We start from the raw sequence: 15,213 nt of genomic DNA, 5'->3' as shown, positions 1-15,213 counted from the left end.
CGCGCAAAGCGCCTGAAACTTTCCAGCGTTGTCAGCTGTAAATCGATGCTGGAAAGTGTTCCAGGACCTTATCATGTGGACTGACAGATTCTGCGCATATTGCCGTTGGAGGCGCGCATCTTTAGCGAACAGTCCAGCTCGAAGTTGGAGCTTCTTTGCGTTGCTAGTCCGGTCCCTCTGCGGAGTTTTGGCAGCTCTTACTTGCAACTGTGCCCACGTTCCTCCTCCCATAGCTGGCGTTCACGGTTCCATGCCGCTTGGGCCTCTGCGCGGTCGCCCACGCCCTCATCCCAGTCCTCCATCGATGGGAGAGGGAACAGATCCGGCTGGGAGATGCAGGCTTTCTTAGGACTCTTCTTACCGTCTGGAAGCGCAGACATCGGAGACACCGTGAGCCACCCGGTGGCTCCCGGAGAACTTTTATCAGATGCGACGCTGGCCAGGGGATCAGAGATCCGATTGGGAAGCCGTACTTAGGATACCCTCCCGTAATTCCAGGTTTAGTCCCGGCAAGTCCTTTTGGATCTGCCCCAGTGCTGCGCCACTGCGGTTCCTTAGAGCATCACCAAAATACGAACTGGAGAATCGTTCAATGATTCCTGGGTTGCCGTGATGAAAGGTGGTCATTCCGCTTCCGCTGGCAGGTTGTAATCTGAGAGGTTTGAGGTTTGTAATCCCGACCGCGAAATGCCGGTAGAGATCCGATCCACGGTGGCGCTCGATCCAGATTAGCGACCCAAGCGCCCTAAGCGACTCATAGAGTCCTCGCCATAGAGTAAATGCCGTCAACGCGATCCCCTCGTTCCAGCGAGGAGTAAAGGAAGACTACGTTAACGATCACGAGGGGCCAGAAGAGCCACCGAAGCGAGGCCCGTTCTCCCTGCCGGTGCCTCCAGATCCAGAAGGAAAGGATTGGTCAGACCCTCTTCTTAGGGGCTACCGCATCTTATCCCATAAGAAGCTAATCAACCTCTCCATGTCCGAGACACCCAGAGGAGTCCACTGCACTAAGTAATATAAGATGTAGCCAGGTTTCACGCCACACAATGTAAGGAATTCCATGCAGAAGCAGAAATAAAAGGCTTTTGGGGTAAAAGTCCATTTATTAAGACATCTTAGAAAGCTCAAGTAGTATCGCAGTGGCAGGGAATGACGCACTTCCGCGTAAAACGCCAGGTTATAACTCTATTCACCCCATCCCCCATCCCTTAAGCTTCCCATAGGAGCCGGGCCTCTCATCTCCCCAGCCGCGAAAGATATTAAAGTCTCACGCCCGTGCATTATTTATCGCATGGGCTGTGGAATGCACTCAAGGTTACTTCACCATCAACACCATTGAATCCCTTACAGTCGTGTTCCCCACTGCCCCGCACTCTGCGCGGGGCAGTCCGAAGGTGCCATTTCTTCCAGCGTCAGAAATGATGTGCGCTGAAGGGACGTTGGAGTGCAGAGTTGGGACGGCTGCGTTGTTGCCGCCCGGACTCGTGGGGAGCACCGCTGGACCACGTGCTATTTGGGGGCAGTAGCGAGCAGCAAGCGGTAAGTGGGGAAAGGGCCAGTTTGATCTGTGCCCAAACTAGAAAACATTGCACAAAGCTTGCCTGATATCACCTCTACATACAGAACTGGCCAGATAGCAGAAGGCACCATAGTAATCAAGGCAGGTGTACAACAGGTGCAGAAAAAAGTAGTAACACCAATGCGTACTTAAACTCACAAAGTGAGTAATTTCTTAACCAATGGTACATAAAATACAATTCCGTCTTTGTTTCCCGGTAGCAACTCCAGATGTACTCAAAATGGTCCAACAGGTAAGCATGGAGTCGGGGGGGGGGGGTATAACACCTCCAGATTGGGTTTTATTTCAGTAATTCTTTCTCAAGCCAATCTGTAATGTAAAAATTCAAATATCAGTATATATAAATTAAATATATTCCACTTATTCCTACAGTTTTCAAAATCAAAAGCCCCAACCCGTATGCACTTACATAATGCATGCAAGGTTTTTCTTTCCTTTCTCCTCTAGCAGTAAACTTGTTTTTCTAAAGCTATATAAAAACATAAAATACTCATATTACTCGATTATACCATTTCACATGAGCCTTAAATAATAAGACTTATCAATGTGCTAATTCATCTATACAATCTCCAAAAATTATTTCAATTTTCACTCAAAAGGCTCTTCTTCTATAAAAACAAACAAGATGGTGACTTAATTCAGACTTCCCCTGGGAGGCCAATAAAGAAGATATCAGCCCAGCTGGTCTCCAGGAAAAGCCCAGCGGAATGGCTCCATCTTACAAGCCCTGCTGGGGAAACTAGAAGAAGAAGAAGAAGAAGAGGAGGAGGAGGAGGAGGAGGAGGAGGAGGAGGAGGAGGAGGAGGAGGAGGAGGAGGAGGAGGAGGAGGAGGAGTTTGGATTTATATCCCCCCTTTTCTCTCCTGCAGGAGACTCAAAGGGGCTTACAATCTCCTTGCCCTTCCCCCCTCACAACAAACACCCTGTGAGGTGGGTGGGGCTGAGAGAGCTCCGAGAAGCTGTGACTAGCCCAGGTCAGCGCTAGGCCCTGGCGTGTGTGGGAGTGCACAGGCTAATCTGAATTCCCCAGATAAGCCTCCACAGCTCAGGCGGCAGAGCTGGGAATCAAACCCGGTTCCTCCAGATTAGATACACGAGCTCTTAACCTCCTACGCCACCGCTGCTCACGAGTCCCTCAGGGCCCTGATCTCGAGTCCCTCGAGTCCCTCAGGGCCCTGATCTCATTCCACCAGGTAGGGGCCAGGACAGAGTATGCCCTAGCCACGGCCGATGCCAGCCAGATATATTTAGGGCTGGGGATTCCCAGGAGGTTGTCCTCCAAGGAGCAGAGGGACCTAATTGGGCAATTCCCATTCATTTGTAACCCCCCCCCCCACACACACACACACACCCATTCGTATAACCTAACACCCTTGAGATGGTTGTGTGGTGGTAGACAGTATTGTCCAGTTACAACTGACTCAAGGCATCCCTGTAGAGTGTTCAAGGCAAGAGATCAACAGGGGTGGTTTGTCATTGGTGGTGCGATCCTGCACTTCTCAGGGGGCCTCTCATTCAAAGTACTGTTACCATGCTACCCGGGTAACTTTAATAATTTCAGTGAGATTTCGACTCTCGGTAGCATGGAGAAACAGAAATCGGGACCCAACACAGCAAGTATAGTTAACAGTAAAAGATTCTTTATTGCCGTGATGGCGAACCTATGGCATGCATGCCGCATGTGGCACGAGGAGGCCTCACGCCGGGCACGCGAGTGCCCAGGTCTCCCCCTCCCCCGAGCAGGTTGCCGCCGCCATTCCCCTCTGCTGCCCAAGGGAGAAGGCAGCCACCTCCTCTCTCAGGCAGGGGGGGAATGGCGTTGGTGACCTGCTCTTGTGGCTTGGGAGTCGGTGGCGCTGAGCAGGGAACCCCTCTGCCCCAGTGAGATGGTGGCTGCCTTCTCCCTCGGGCAGAGTGGGAAGTGGCGGTGGTGACCTGCTCGGTGGCCTCCAACCACTGGCGTAATGCCCATTGGGCAAGGTGGGCAGCTGCCCAGGGCATCACCTTGTGGGGGGGGCATCAAAGATGCTGGAGATTCGCTTTTTGGAGGTATTTTTTAGTGGTTTTCCCATTTTTCGGCCCTGCAGGAGGGGCGCAGTTTTTTAGAGCTAAGTGGCACCAAGGAATTTCAGCGTTTCATCCAGTTAGAGACTGTCCATATGCTGCCCCCCAAGTTTGGTGAGGTTTGGTTCAAAGGAGTCCAAAGAGTTATGCGACTCCCCAGAAAGTGCCCCTATCCCCCATTGTTTCCAATGGGAGCTAATAGGAGATGGGGGCTACAGTTTTTGAGAGTCCATAACTTTGGCCCCCCTGAACCAAACCTCACCAAACTTGGGGAGTAGCATAAGGACAGTCTCCTGATGATGTGCTGAAATTGTGGTGCTGATATGTCTAGAAATGCACCCCCTGCAGGCACCAATGTCCTGGTGCAAAAAAAATTGGTCGTGGTGGAGTGGCAGCCCATGGGGGGGGGGGGGGCATCCAACTCAGGTTTTGCCCAGGGCTACAGTTTGCCCAGGGCTGCCTCGTTACACCCCTGCCTCCAACACTCCAGCCTGGGCATTTTGTTTAAGCCGAGAAAGGGACCCTTTCTCGGCATAAAAAAACCCCGAACAAATGCAGAGGCTGGAGTTCCCCTCTCTCTCTGAGAGGAAAAGCTAGAGCCCACTTCTCTCTGAGAGGCTACCTCTCAGAGAGAGAGTGGCGCTCCAGTCTCCTTTGATCCACCCCCATCAAGCTTTCTCTGCCCATGGATCACAGGGTCCATGGCCTGCATCTGTGTCTTGCATCTTCAGAGGTGTATCACGGAGGGAAGTCACAGAGAGTATCACAGTGTGTAACATACTTCCCTCTGTGATGCACCTCTGAAGATGCCAGACACAGATGCAGGTGAAACGTTAGGAGTAATATCCACCAGACCACGGCCACACAGCCCCCCGGAAAACCCGCCAGAACCTGTAAAACCTCAGTATTCAGGTTAAATTGCCGTATTGGCACTTTGCGATAAATAAGTGGGTGTTGAGTAGCAGTTTGGGCACTTGGTCTCGAAAAGGTTCGCCATCACTGCTTTATTGCGATGCTGACCTAAGTGTCAGCACCTCCATCCCACAGCAACTGCGCTGCCTAGCAGCTTTACAAGGCATTTTAAACACTTTCTCCCGCCAAGAAAACCGGTACAACTCACCACCATTCATTCACAAAAAGAAGAACCAATCACATTCCAGAGGGCAGTCCCTTCTTGCATTTAGCGGTGGATTCAGAGCGAGGCGCTGACGTAGGCGCGGTCAAATCCAAGGCGGGGAAAACACAAAGGATTTACTGGGTGATGAGATCAGGAAACGAAACCTAAGGGTGCAGCACCCCTTACCTGCTGGGTGATGACATCCCAAGGTGGGGCAGGGCTGGGCTGGTCACCAACATTTCCGTCTTGCAGGGAGTTTATGCAAACACAGAATAACTCCTATCTTCTATCTAATGCAACAACTATTTCTATCTAGACTACAGAAAAATAAAAATAAAGTTTCATTTTATTTGGAAACAAAGATCAGAAATGGATTTCTTTATTTCTGACACCGCTTTCAGTACTAACCGAGACGAGTCTTGCTCGGCTTCCAAGAACTAACAAGATGGGATTAGGCGAGGCCATTCAGTTGAGGGCAAAGTCATAGATCCTAGGATCAGAGAATTGGAACGATTCTTACAGGCCATCGAGTCAACCTCAGGTTCAATGCGAGATCAGCCTAAGCAGTGGTGGCAAACCTTTGGCACTCCAGATGTTATGGACTCCAGATGTTATGGACTCCAGATGTTATGGATTCCTCTCAGAGGAATTGGCCCAATTGGCCATGCTGGCAGGGGCTGATGGGAATTGTAGTCCATAACATCTGGAGTGCCAAAAGTTCGCCACCACAAGCCTAAAGCATCCTTGACAAGTCCTTGCCCAGCTGCTGTTGGAAGACCACCACAGACGGGGAGCTCCCCACCTCCCCAGGCAGCCAGTTCAATTGCTCAACTTCTCTTACTGAACATCAGTTTCCAAAGGTCCAGCTGGTACCTTTCTGCCCATAAATTATACCCATTATGCCGAGTCCTCTCCTCTGCTGCCAACAGGAACAGCCCCCTGCCCGCCTCTAAAGTGAGGATGCTTCAAATACTTCAGAAGAGCCATCAGGCCTCCACTTCTCCAGACTGAACATTCCCCGCTTGTAGTCGACCCACGTGGTCAGCGCAAGAACGAGACGAGACGCGGAGATAACATCTGGTGGAGATCGCCAGCAGCGGAGCTGGAGGTCCGTCCTAGCGAAGTTCCCGCTGCTGGTTCCTGGCACCTTTATTGTGATTCTATCGGGGCGCAGAAGGGAGGAACGGAGGAGTTCCGAGAGCCGGAGGTCGGGAGATCATCATGTGATGCATGATCTCACCTGGCTACGCGGCGGAGAGGAGCGTAAGCTGCTTAAGCCTAATCCTCACCTGGGGGCAAGACCATTGTCCCTATACCGGTGACTGAGCCAGACAGTTCACGCACCCGTGACTCATATAGGGATGAGGAGGGGTGCGGTGGCGACCAGAAGGTCAGAGGGAGCGAGGGTGTTCCAGCGCCGACCACGGTGCTGCTGGGTCAGCGTGCATTACTACATCTCCTCCTTACATTTTAGAAGGGAGGCCGAATTGCTAAGGGCTTATTTAGGGGATCTTTGTCTCCTCCGCTGTTTGGTCGAGTTGGACCGAGCTGCTTGTGCAACATTAGAACTTAAGGCGGGCAGGGGGAAAGTCGAGGGGCTTCTTACACATGTTACAGGCAATATTAGATACATATTGAACTAAAACAAGACCCTAATGATGAGGCATACAATCAAACCAATGCAGAGCTGTATGATAGCACTCAACCATCCTCCGCAGCCAGCTCCAGAGGGCTGACCACCACTGGGCAATACATCATACTTTAGACTGGATACAACCTTTGCAATTCACGACTTTCATATGAATCAATTGGGAGTTATCAGAAAGATTAAAACAACACATATTACGTACATATCTCACAACCTTGGTGATGTAATAACAATAAGTAATCAATAGCGGCACGATTATCTAGGGTCGCTTGACGAAAAGTTCCTGCTGCTCGGAGGCCAGAGCATCCAGAGCAATGGAGGTAGAGTTGATGGACTTCATGGGGAGCACAGGCCAGCCCGGCCAATAGTCTTAGCATTGTAAGAAGCGAGTCCGGACTCCCACTAGGGAAGCTGGCGAGGGAGACGAACTCCCGCTCGAGAGGGCAACCGCGATCAAGCCCGCAAGAGGGGTCGAGGGGCAGAGTGGAGCTGCTGTGGTGGCGCTCGGCTCTTGGGGTGGAGCCTGAGGCAGGACGGTGACATGGTGAGGCTTAATTAAGGCAACAGAGAGTCCCGGCAGAGAGCCGAGCAGGATGTAGCTGAAAGTTCTCTCCCAAGTCCAGAACCAACCCTTCGAGCAAGATGTTCCCCGAACACGGGGGGAATGTCCTCTGTGTGCGCAGTTCCAGCTGGGTCGACCGGTGAATGGGCCCGGTCGGTTCTTCGCCCTTCGCCAAGGCCGGAGATGCGCGGGCGCAGGTGTTAGACCTCGTGATTAGCCACAGTCTTGGTGACAAGGAGAGAGGCTGCCGGGGTTGACGACGGTCCCCAGTCAGCGCATATAGAGTACTCTGATGGATGAAGCATTCATAAAGGGCTTAAGCCAGACCTCGGCTTAGAAGTCTCGGGCTTTGCAACGGGGAGCAGGCAGGAGCTTAGCAGGCTCCCGACTCTGGTGGTACTGGCCCAGAAAGATGAGACGTTGGCAGCGGCAGCAAACTGCTCCCAGATGTTGGTCTGGTGAAAGCTCGTCAGGGGTGGCCATTGCCGCCGGGTAGGAGTGCAGCAGAGCAGGCAAGGATGGTGGCCACCGAAGGTTGGCGGTGATGATCGCAGAGAGCTGCACAGAGGTTCCCTGGGTGTCTCGGGTGGCCTTGCTGGCGCAGCAGCTCTGAGCTTGGCTGGCTGTTGCTTTGATCGTTTCCCAGGTCATCATCCGGGGTCTTTGGACCGCCTAAGGCCAAGGCCGGGCGTTCGTTGAGGCTAACAGCTAAGGATCCTTCAGAGATGTGTTCCATCTCTGATAGTTGGTTTCTCCTGGCGCCATTCCATGGGCTGGGCCCGGCCATGGCGAAGTCCCGGAATCCACAGGAGCCTGTAGGAATAGGACCAAAACACACCCCTTCCCCAGGTTATAGGAGGTATCGGTCCCGCCAGGTTCGGTTCTAGAGCTGGTGGCGGAGATCAAGATCGAAGCTTTTATTCGAAAGTTAGAGTTTAATGTGTGAGGCTATTTTGCAGACTGGCGTAGTGCAATTCTGCTACAGTCACTTATCCCTCTTTCTTAAAAATTATATGACAGAGAGGGCAGGGGTATGGACCCTGGGGAATTGTGGGTATGCATGCTTAATCAGCACTAAAGGGGCTGGAGACTCTTTTGGGGATGGAGTGCCAGCCAGGGAACAAGGCATTCAGGCGGTTGAAGGCAGAGCACTCCACATGCAGAGGGGGGGGGGGTTTTCCCCAAAGGAAATGCACTTACCGCGTGACCTTGGTGGCCAACGAGGGGCTGGATGGTGCTAAATTTTGCGGATCGAATTATCTTGGAGAATGCCTCACCAAACCACCTTAAGGGGCGGTTTCGCCAAGCTGTCTTAGAAGTGATGATGGTGCTATAATACCATCACCACTGGAGGCGCCAAACTGGTTTGTGTGAATTTGCGCGCAGCCTCCTTTTAAACTGGGGCCTGTCCTGGTGAAATGGCGTAAGTATCAGGATCGGGCCCAGATTTAATTCAGAGGGCCAGTCAGCCAATTGGCCCTCCCGGCCTCTACTGGTTGAAAGACAGAGGGAAAAGGAAGGAGAGAAGGGGTAGTTTCCCGCGGAAGTTCAAGAGCAGTCTGAGGTACAGTGGGATTAGTGATCTGTGTGATGGATTTATCCATCCCAGACTAAGGTCGTTTTGACCTGGCTCATGAGGTCTCTTCCCCAGAGATTAACATGGATGTCCAAGATGATGGGACGTACCGTGAGTTGTCGCCTCCAGTCCCGGCTGTGGACCGCGGAGCTGGCGGACGCCCGCTCCTCATGGCTTCAGTTTCCACCCCAGATGTGCGGGCAAGCTCCCCTCGGTCGGGCCACTGGTCAGGCCACTCGGCTGCCCTGATGACAGTCACATCAGCCGGTGTCCACCAGGCCCTTAAACATGCATCCCTCTACATGGCGCAGCTCCAGGTACCGGGCGGAGCTTCCGATGGGTGTTTCCACCGCTGCGATAGGAAAGTTGGCTGGCGTTTGCATGTTGGCTGCCGGGCTTGTCGCCTTTATTGGGTCGGCATGGCAGCGATGGGGCAGGAGGATCAGCCAGCGCAGCTGGTTCCGGGTGGAAGCAACTCCTATGGATGTTCATCCAGATCTGGAGGTGGATAATCCCTGGTGCTGAGTCGATTACTCGAATGATGAACACTCCCTGCTCAGCGATGAGGCTCTTAGGCAGCACCAGCCCAATAGCGTCCCGGGGATGGGGTCGCCATACTCGGGTTGGGGCGACAAGCGACCTCGGGGGAACTTGAAGGAGACGGGCTGGGTGCACGGAGCCGTGATGCCACTTAGTGGGGCGGTTTGGGCGCGGGCCTTGGTGTGTCTGGTCTGTTCTAATATTCTCCTCCTTGGTCCTGGGCTGGGAGACGCCTGGCGCCGAAGCCTGACATGGGCAGTCGCTTCTCCAATGGAAGCCTCGCACCGTGGGCACCGGGTCTTGGCCTTCTCCTCCTGGGGAGGACCCTCCTCCGTCGGGGTTATAGGCCCCCCCACCGGGTGCCTACATTCCCTTCGGAAGTGTCCGGTCTGCCTAGTTAAAGCAATCATCCTGAGGCTGTCCCCTGGCGGTGGTGAGTGCTGCGGCGAGGCTAGCTTGGTGGGCGGAAGATCCGATGTCCTGGGCTTTAAGCATGTCGGCCAGTTCAGGTCTTTGCTTCCAGGCCCGCGGATAGTTCTGCGGCACTGCGGGAGTATGCTCTCCTTAGCCGGAGGCTTATGAGGAGCTCGCTTTGGGCCTCTTCGCTATCTACCTGCCTCTTGGACGCTTCCCTGGAGCCTGTTCACAAATTCGCATAGGGCTCTTGGGGCTTTTGGCCGCATGGCGGAAGAAGCTCTGTAGTGGGCTGGCCAGAATTGGGGACCTTTGACAAACGCTTTGTAGCCGCACTCCAGAGGCTTGCATCGTAAGGGGCGGCCTCAAGGCAAGGTTTACAACCTGATTGTTGGGGTTGCACTGGAAGGCATCAGGGCCGGGAAGCTGTAAGCGGCGATGTAAGGCGCGCTACTGAGGCGGCTGCCAGTTCTGCTAAAAAAGCATTGTTGCTGGGCGGAACTTCAGCTCTCCCAGATCACAAATTGTGCAGGGCTCCAGGAGGCATCACGCGGGAAGGTGGTCTTTCCAGTGCGATCCGAACCATTAAGTGATTCCTCGCGATTGCCTCCTTAGCATGCCTCTCACGTAGGGGCTAGTGATTCCTACTGCCCCGCATCGCTTATGGAGCTCAGTAGGGATGTTACTTATGGCTTAAGGGCGGCACTTCGACAACTCCAATCGAACAATGCCATCCTCCCCTCGGTGTCTGTGAAATGGACGGGCAATAATGCAGAATATCCGGCATCGTCTCTCCTGGTCAGGGTTTCTTTTCTGCAGATGCGTGGCTAATACGACGCTTCAAGTAGAGTTTGAAACCCCGCGCCATTCATTACGCATTGCTGACGAGGTGCAAGCGTAACCGTTTCGAAAATGAAGAAGCGAAGACAAGGGGAGGGGGCGGCTGAGCCGGAGAATTTGAAAGGGGCTGAGGAGCAAGTGGGGGCGGTGAAGGAGGACAGGCGGAAGTCCAATTCCTCGAAGTGGTAGGATAGAGAAAAAATTGCCAGGGTTAAGGGGTTGAAGGTGAAAGATCGAAAAGGAGGGCGTCTACAGCAAAAGGGAGAGCCATAGGTCTGCAGGCTGATGGCGACATAGCATTGTCTCCACGCCAGTAAAGCAGCGGACATCGGGCGCAGCGAGGCTCTGTCGCCAAGAGTTAAAAGCCGATGTTTTCCCAGTCCTTAAGAGATTCAATGCCTCCCCCCCTCTGGATTTTACCCATGGACATTGAGCTTCCAATCCTCAAACCAATTTGCGAGCTCGCCTCTCTATATGGGGACCTCCTGCCGTCGATTTCGCTGAATCTTGAAGTTCGTCAACGCAGTTTGTCATAGGTGCCCTGCTTTTGCAAGCTCCCATAATTTCACCGGTGTTCATCGGCCGACGTAAGAGAGTGTCTCAGACGCACCCCTGGATCGCGCCGATCCAGTAGGACAGAAGCTTATACCGAAGCGGTGGTCCCTTGATCATGCGCCGATCCAGCGGACTTCGGTATCGCTGCCCTTTCCCAGGCTTAATGCCGGTGAGCAGGGGTGGAGAGTTCGAGTGATTCTCTGGTTTCGCACCGAAGCTTAGTGAGGCACTCTAATTCCACGTGGTCGAAGCGCAGTTAACGAGACGAAGACGCCGAGATAACATCTGGTGGAGATCGCCAGCGAAAGCCGAAGCGCTTGGAGGTCCGCGGTTCCTAGCGAAGTCTCCCAGCCGCGCTGGTTCCTGGCACCTTTTATTGTGATTCCTATTCGGGCGGTAGCGATAAAGGAGTGGAAGCGGAGAGGAGTTCTGGAAATGGAGGTCGGGAATTAGGATCATCATGTGATGCATGATCCGACCTTCACGGCTCACGGCGGAGAGGACAAGCTGCCTAAGCCTAATCCCTCACCTGGGGGCAAGACCATTGTCCCTGCTAAAGCCGGGTGACTGAGGCCAGACAGTGCTCGACGCAATTCGCGGACTCATAGGGGATGAGGAGTGGGGGCGCGGTCGCGACGCCAGAAGGTCGTAGGGAGTAGTTTAGGTGTTCCAGCGCTCGACCCACGGTGCTGCTTTCGAATTCACGGTGCATTACTACACCCAGTCTCTCGGCCTTTCCTCGCAGGGGCTGGTTTGCAGGCCCCTCGGCAACCAGCCCATTCCACCCACATCAGTTTGGCTTTTTGCACCAAAGACAGTTGTATTAACATTCAGATGAAGATTGGTTTTTGATTTTTTTCCCCTGGCATTTCAGCTATGCCCACAACTGTAAAACACCACACAAAAAAGCATCTTGGTCTTCCAAACATCCTGTTACATCGAGGTTCCTTTTTTTGCTGGGTGTTCTTTTCTAGTGAAGTGACCGGAAAGGCTATGAAAAGTGAACTGTGTGCGCTCCAATTCAGATTTCATTTCAGCAAACTAAAACGTGGACCAAAACGTACCGGCACGTGGAATTCAGCCTGAAGCAAAATTTCGGAACAATAAGGAAGCCGAAATGTCAACGTCTTGACCAGTGTGAGGAGCCGTCTCTTTGAATTTGGAACTGATAGTTCTAAACAAGAATGGGACATTCCTGGTTTGCAGCGCTCGTTCACCGTCGCGTCACGCACCTCACGGGATTGTTTCTAGTGCTTAATTGCAATTTAAAGTGAGGAGTATTTTGAATACTTCTGTTTCTGAGCAAAGGCGGCATTCAGCAAGACAGCTGGCCACGTAGCCACTGCTGACGCCTGCTTGCAATTTACTGGTGGCTTGGATTACATGTGCCCTGGGCCCAACAGTGGGCAGGTTGCGCATTACTGCAAACCAGGGGCATTTTGTGTGCATGTGCTTCTTTCACATCAGTGGGCTTGGTCTCAAAATAAACTGGACTAAACTACACTCCCCAAGAGGCAGTGCGTGCACAAATTAGCAAATTGTAAATAATACTGTTTTGGGAAACAAAAAGGGACAGAAAATAAGTAGGTCTAGAACACTCAGAAGACAAGCCACACAGCTTCCCCACTCTCTCAGCTTTTTCTTTAAAACCCTCTTTTCAATTTATTTTGGAAGGTGTAACCGAGATAATAGCTAAGAAATGGACAAAGCAGTGTCAATCTGTGCATGCCCAGTGCAAGCACGATCCAATTTTGAATGTTCAGAACAAGTAAACACTGTTTTGAGCGCTTGAGGGTACTGCTTGAAATTTGGAAACAGAATGCAATCCAAACATGCAGGTGTTCCTATCTCAGCGCAAGGAAACATTTTGCCAGTGTAACCCCCATGCTCAGAATGGATTGACCCAGTAAGGGGTGGAGACTCAAAGCAGCAAGAGGCTGCAGACTTCATGTAGTTGGAGGAGACAAGGCTACCAGACTCGGACCTTGGTTGTATAAGCCCTTAACACCTTGTTAAGGGCTTCTTTTTGTGTTTGTAATGGGTGAGAGTTCTCCTGGAAACCTTCATCATGTTGAATCCTGTTCATCAAGCTCTTGCAGTCTTCAGGAGCCAACCCACTTGCAAAGAAGAATTGGACTTGGCAATATCAGTAGACTGTAAATATAAGGACTTGAAAATGAAACCTGAACAGGACCTTGAAGTGTGATGTTAAATGTTGATGTTATGTGTTAAGAAAGTAAACCATTTTGTTTTTAAAAATCGTTGTTGCAAACTCATTCCAAGTTCTGCCCCACAGAACCCACAAGCATAGAGGTTACACCAGCAGGTATCTCCACATTGAGATTCAAGTGGGGGGGACAGGTTGCCAACTGACACACACACCCCGCCATCAGTTGCCAACCGCCCCTCCCCCTTTCCCTTCACTAGTCTTTACTACGGCAGCTTGCCTTCCTCTAAGGTAGATTTTAAAGCTATCTTATAAACCAGATGTGTGTGTTTTTCTTTTCGATTTCCTCCATTATAAACCTGCCAATTAACTCTGCTGAAGTCTTTGTGAAGATCAGATGCTGGGATCAGATCTACCTGAAGAGACCAATTTAAATAATGAAGAACGAAAAGGAGAGAGCGGAATAAGTAGGCCGAGCGTGGGTTACCTGTAAGCCAAAGGAAAAGAAGAACAAATTGTATTTTTTTTAAAAAAAGAAAAGGCAGGTTGAAAATATCTTAAGGATCCCTGCCACGTGGAGGGGGGTTTTTTAATTTGTCCTCAGCTGACAATGAACTTGCAAAGGAGAGACTGGGAAAGACTGGCCCGCTTTGAGATGTCTCGAATGAGCTTAGGACGGATGCAAAGATAAGCCAGTGGGCCGAGCTGAAGTTCACCCTGCCAGATGTTGCAGCTAAACATGGACTAATCAGATGTTTCAAGCCTCTCTCTTACCCAATTCCTTCCCTGTCCAATTTGCTGCGGGCCCCTGTCCTGCTGCCACAAATCATTAGAAATGGGGAACACTCGGCTCAGCCAGCCAGCGCTGCAGAGAGGACCGCCTGGCTTCTCATTAAAGGATCCTCGTCTAAAATGATCCCTGGCTTAGTTAGCTGAGATCCTTTCAAAGGGGCAGCACCAAGGGTACAGTCCGCCCTTATTCCCCCCACCCCCAACCCCCGTGAACCAGTGGAAGAGCCAGAGCACCCTGAACCAGGCATTCCCTTGCTTCTGCCTGACCTACCTCACAGGATTGTTGTAAGAATTAGAGGGAAAAGATGACAGATTTGTTAAGAGATTTAGTGTGGCATAAAGGTTAGAGAGCCGGCATGGTGTAGTGGTTAAGAGCAGCAGACTCTAATCTGGTGACCCAGGTTTGATCCCCCTCTCCTCCACATGAAGCCTGATGGATGACCTTGAGCTAGTCACAGTTCTCTCAGAACTCTCTCAGCCCCACCTGCCTCACAAGGTGTCTGTTTTGGGCAAGGGGGGAGGGAAGGTCATTGTAAGCTGCTTTGAGACTCCTTAAAAGCAGAGAAAAGTAGGGTATAAAAACCAACTCTTCTTCTTAAAGACATATTTGACATTTCAGCGCTGTGGTGAGGCCTCAGGGGTGTTGTCATTATTCATTTATACCCGTTCTTTCTCCCCAATGAGAACCCGAAGCAAGCTTACAACATCGGTCTCCTCTCCTCCAATTTATCCTCACAACAACCCTGCGAGGTGCATTCGGCTGAGAAGATGTGATTGGCCCGTGGTCACCCAATAAGCTTCCATTGCAAAGGAAGGTTTTCCAGATCCTAGTCCCGTGGTGGCGAACCTTTGGCACTCCAGATGTTATGGACTACAATTCCCATCAGCCCCTTCCAGCATGGCCAATTGGCCAATTGTAGTCCATAACATCTGGAGTGCCAAAGGTTCGTCACCACTGTACCTAGTCCAAAGTCACCCAGCAAGTTACCCTGGCAGAAGACATATTTGAACCTGGGTCTCTCAGTTCCTAGTTGGACGCTCTAACTGCTACAGAAGAGGAGGAGGAGGAGGAGGAGGAGGAGGAGGAGTTTGGATTTATATCCCCCCTTTCTCTCCTGCAAGGGCCTTACAATCTCCTTGTAAGGGCCTTACAATCTCCTTTCCCTTCCTCCGCCCCCCCCCCCCACAACAAACACCCTGTGAGGTGGGTGGGGCTGAGAGAGCTCCAAAGAACCATGACTAGCCCAAAGTCACCCAACTGGCATGTGTTGGAGTGCACAAGCTAATCTGGTTCCCCAGATAAGCTTCCACAGCTCAAGTGGCAGAGCAGGGAATCAACCCCAGTTCTCCAGATTAGTG

This window comes from Sphaerodactylus townsendi, linkage group LG05 (genome assembly GCF_021028975.2).
Source record: "Sphaerodactylus townsendi isolate TG3544 linkage group LG05, MPM_Stown_v2.3, whole genome shotgun sequence".
NCBI classification, from domain to species: Eukaryota; Metazoa; Chordata; class Lepidosauria; order Squamata; family Sphaerodactylidae; genus Sphaerodactylus; species Sphaerodactylus townsendi.
Note: the sequence above shows the minus strand (reverse complement) of the source record.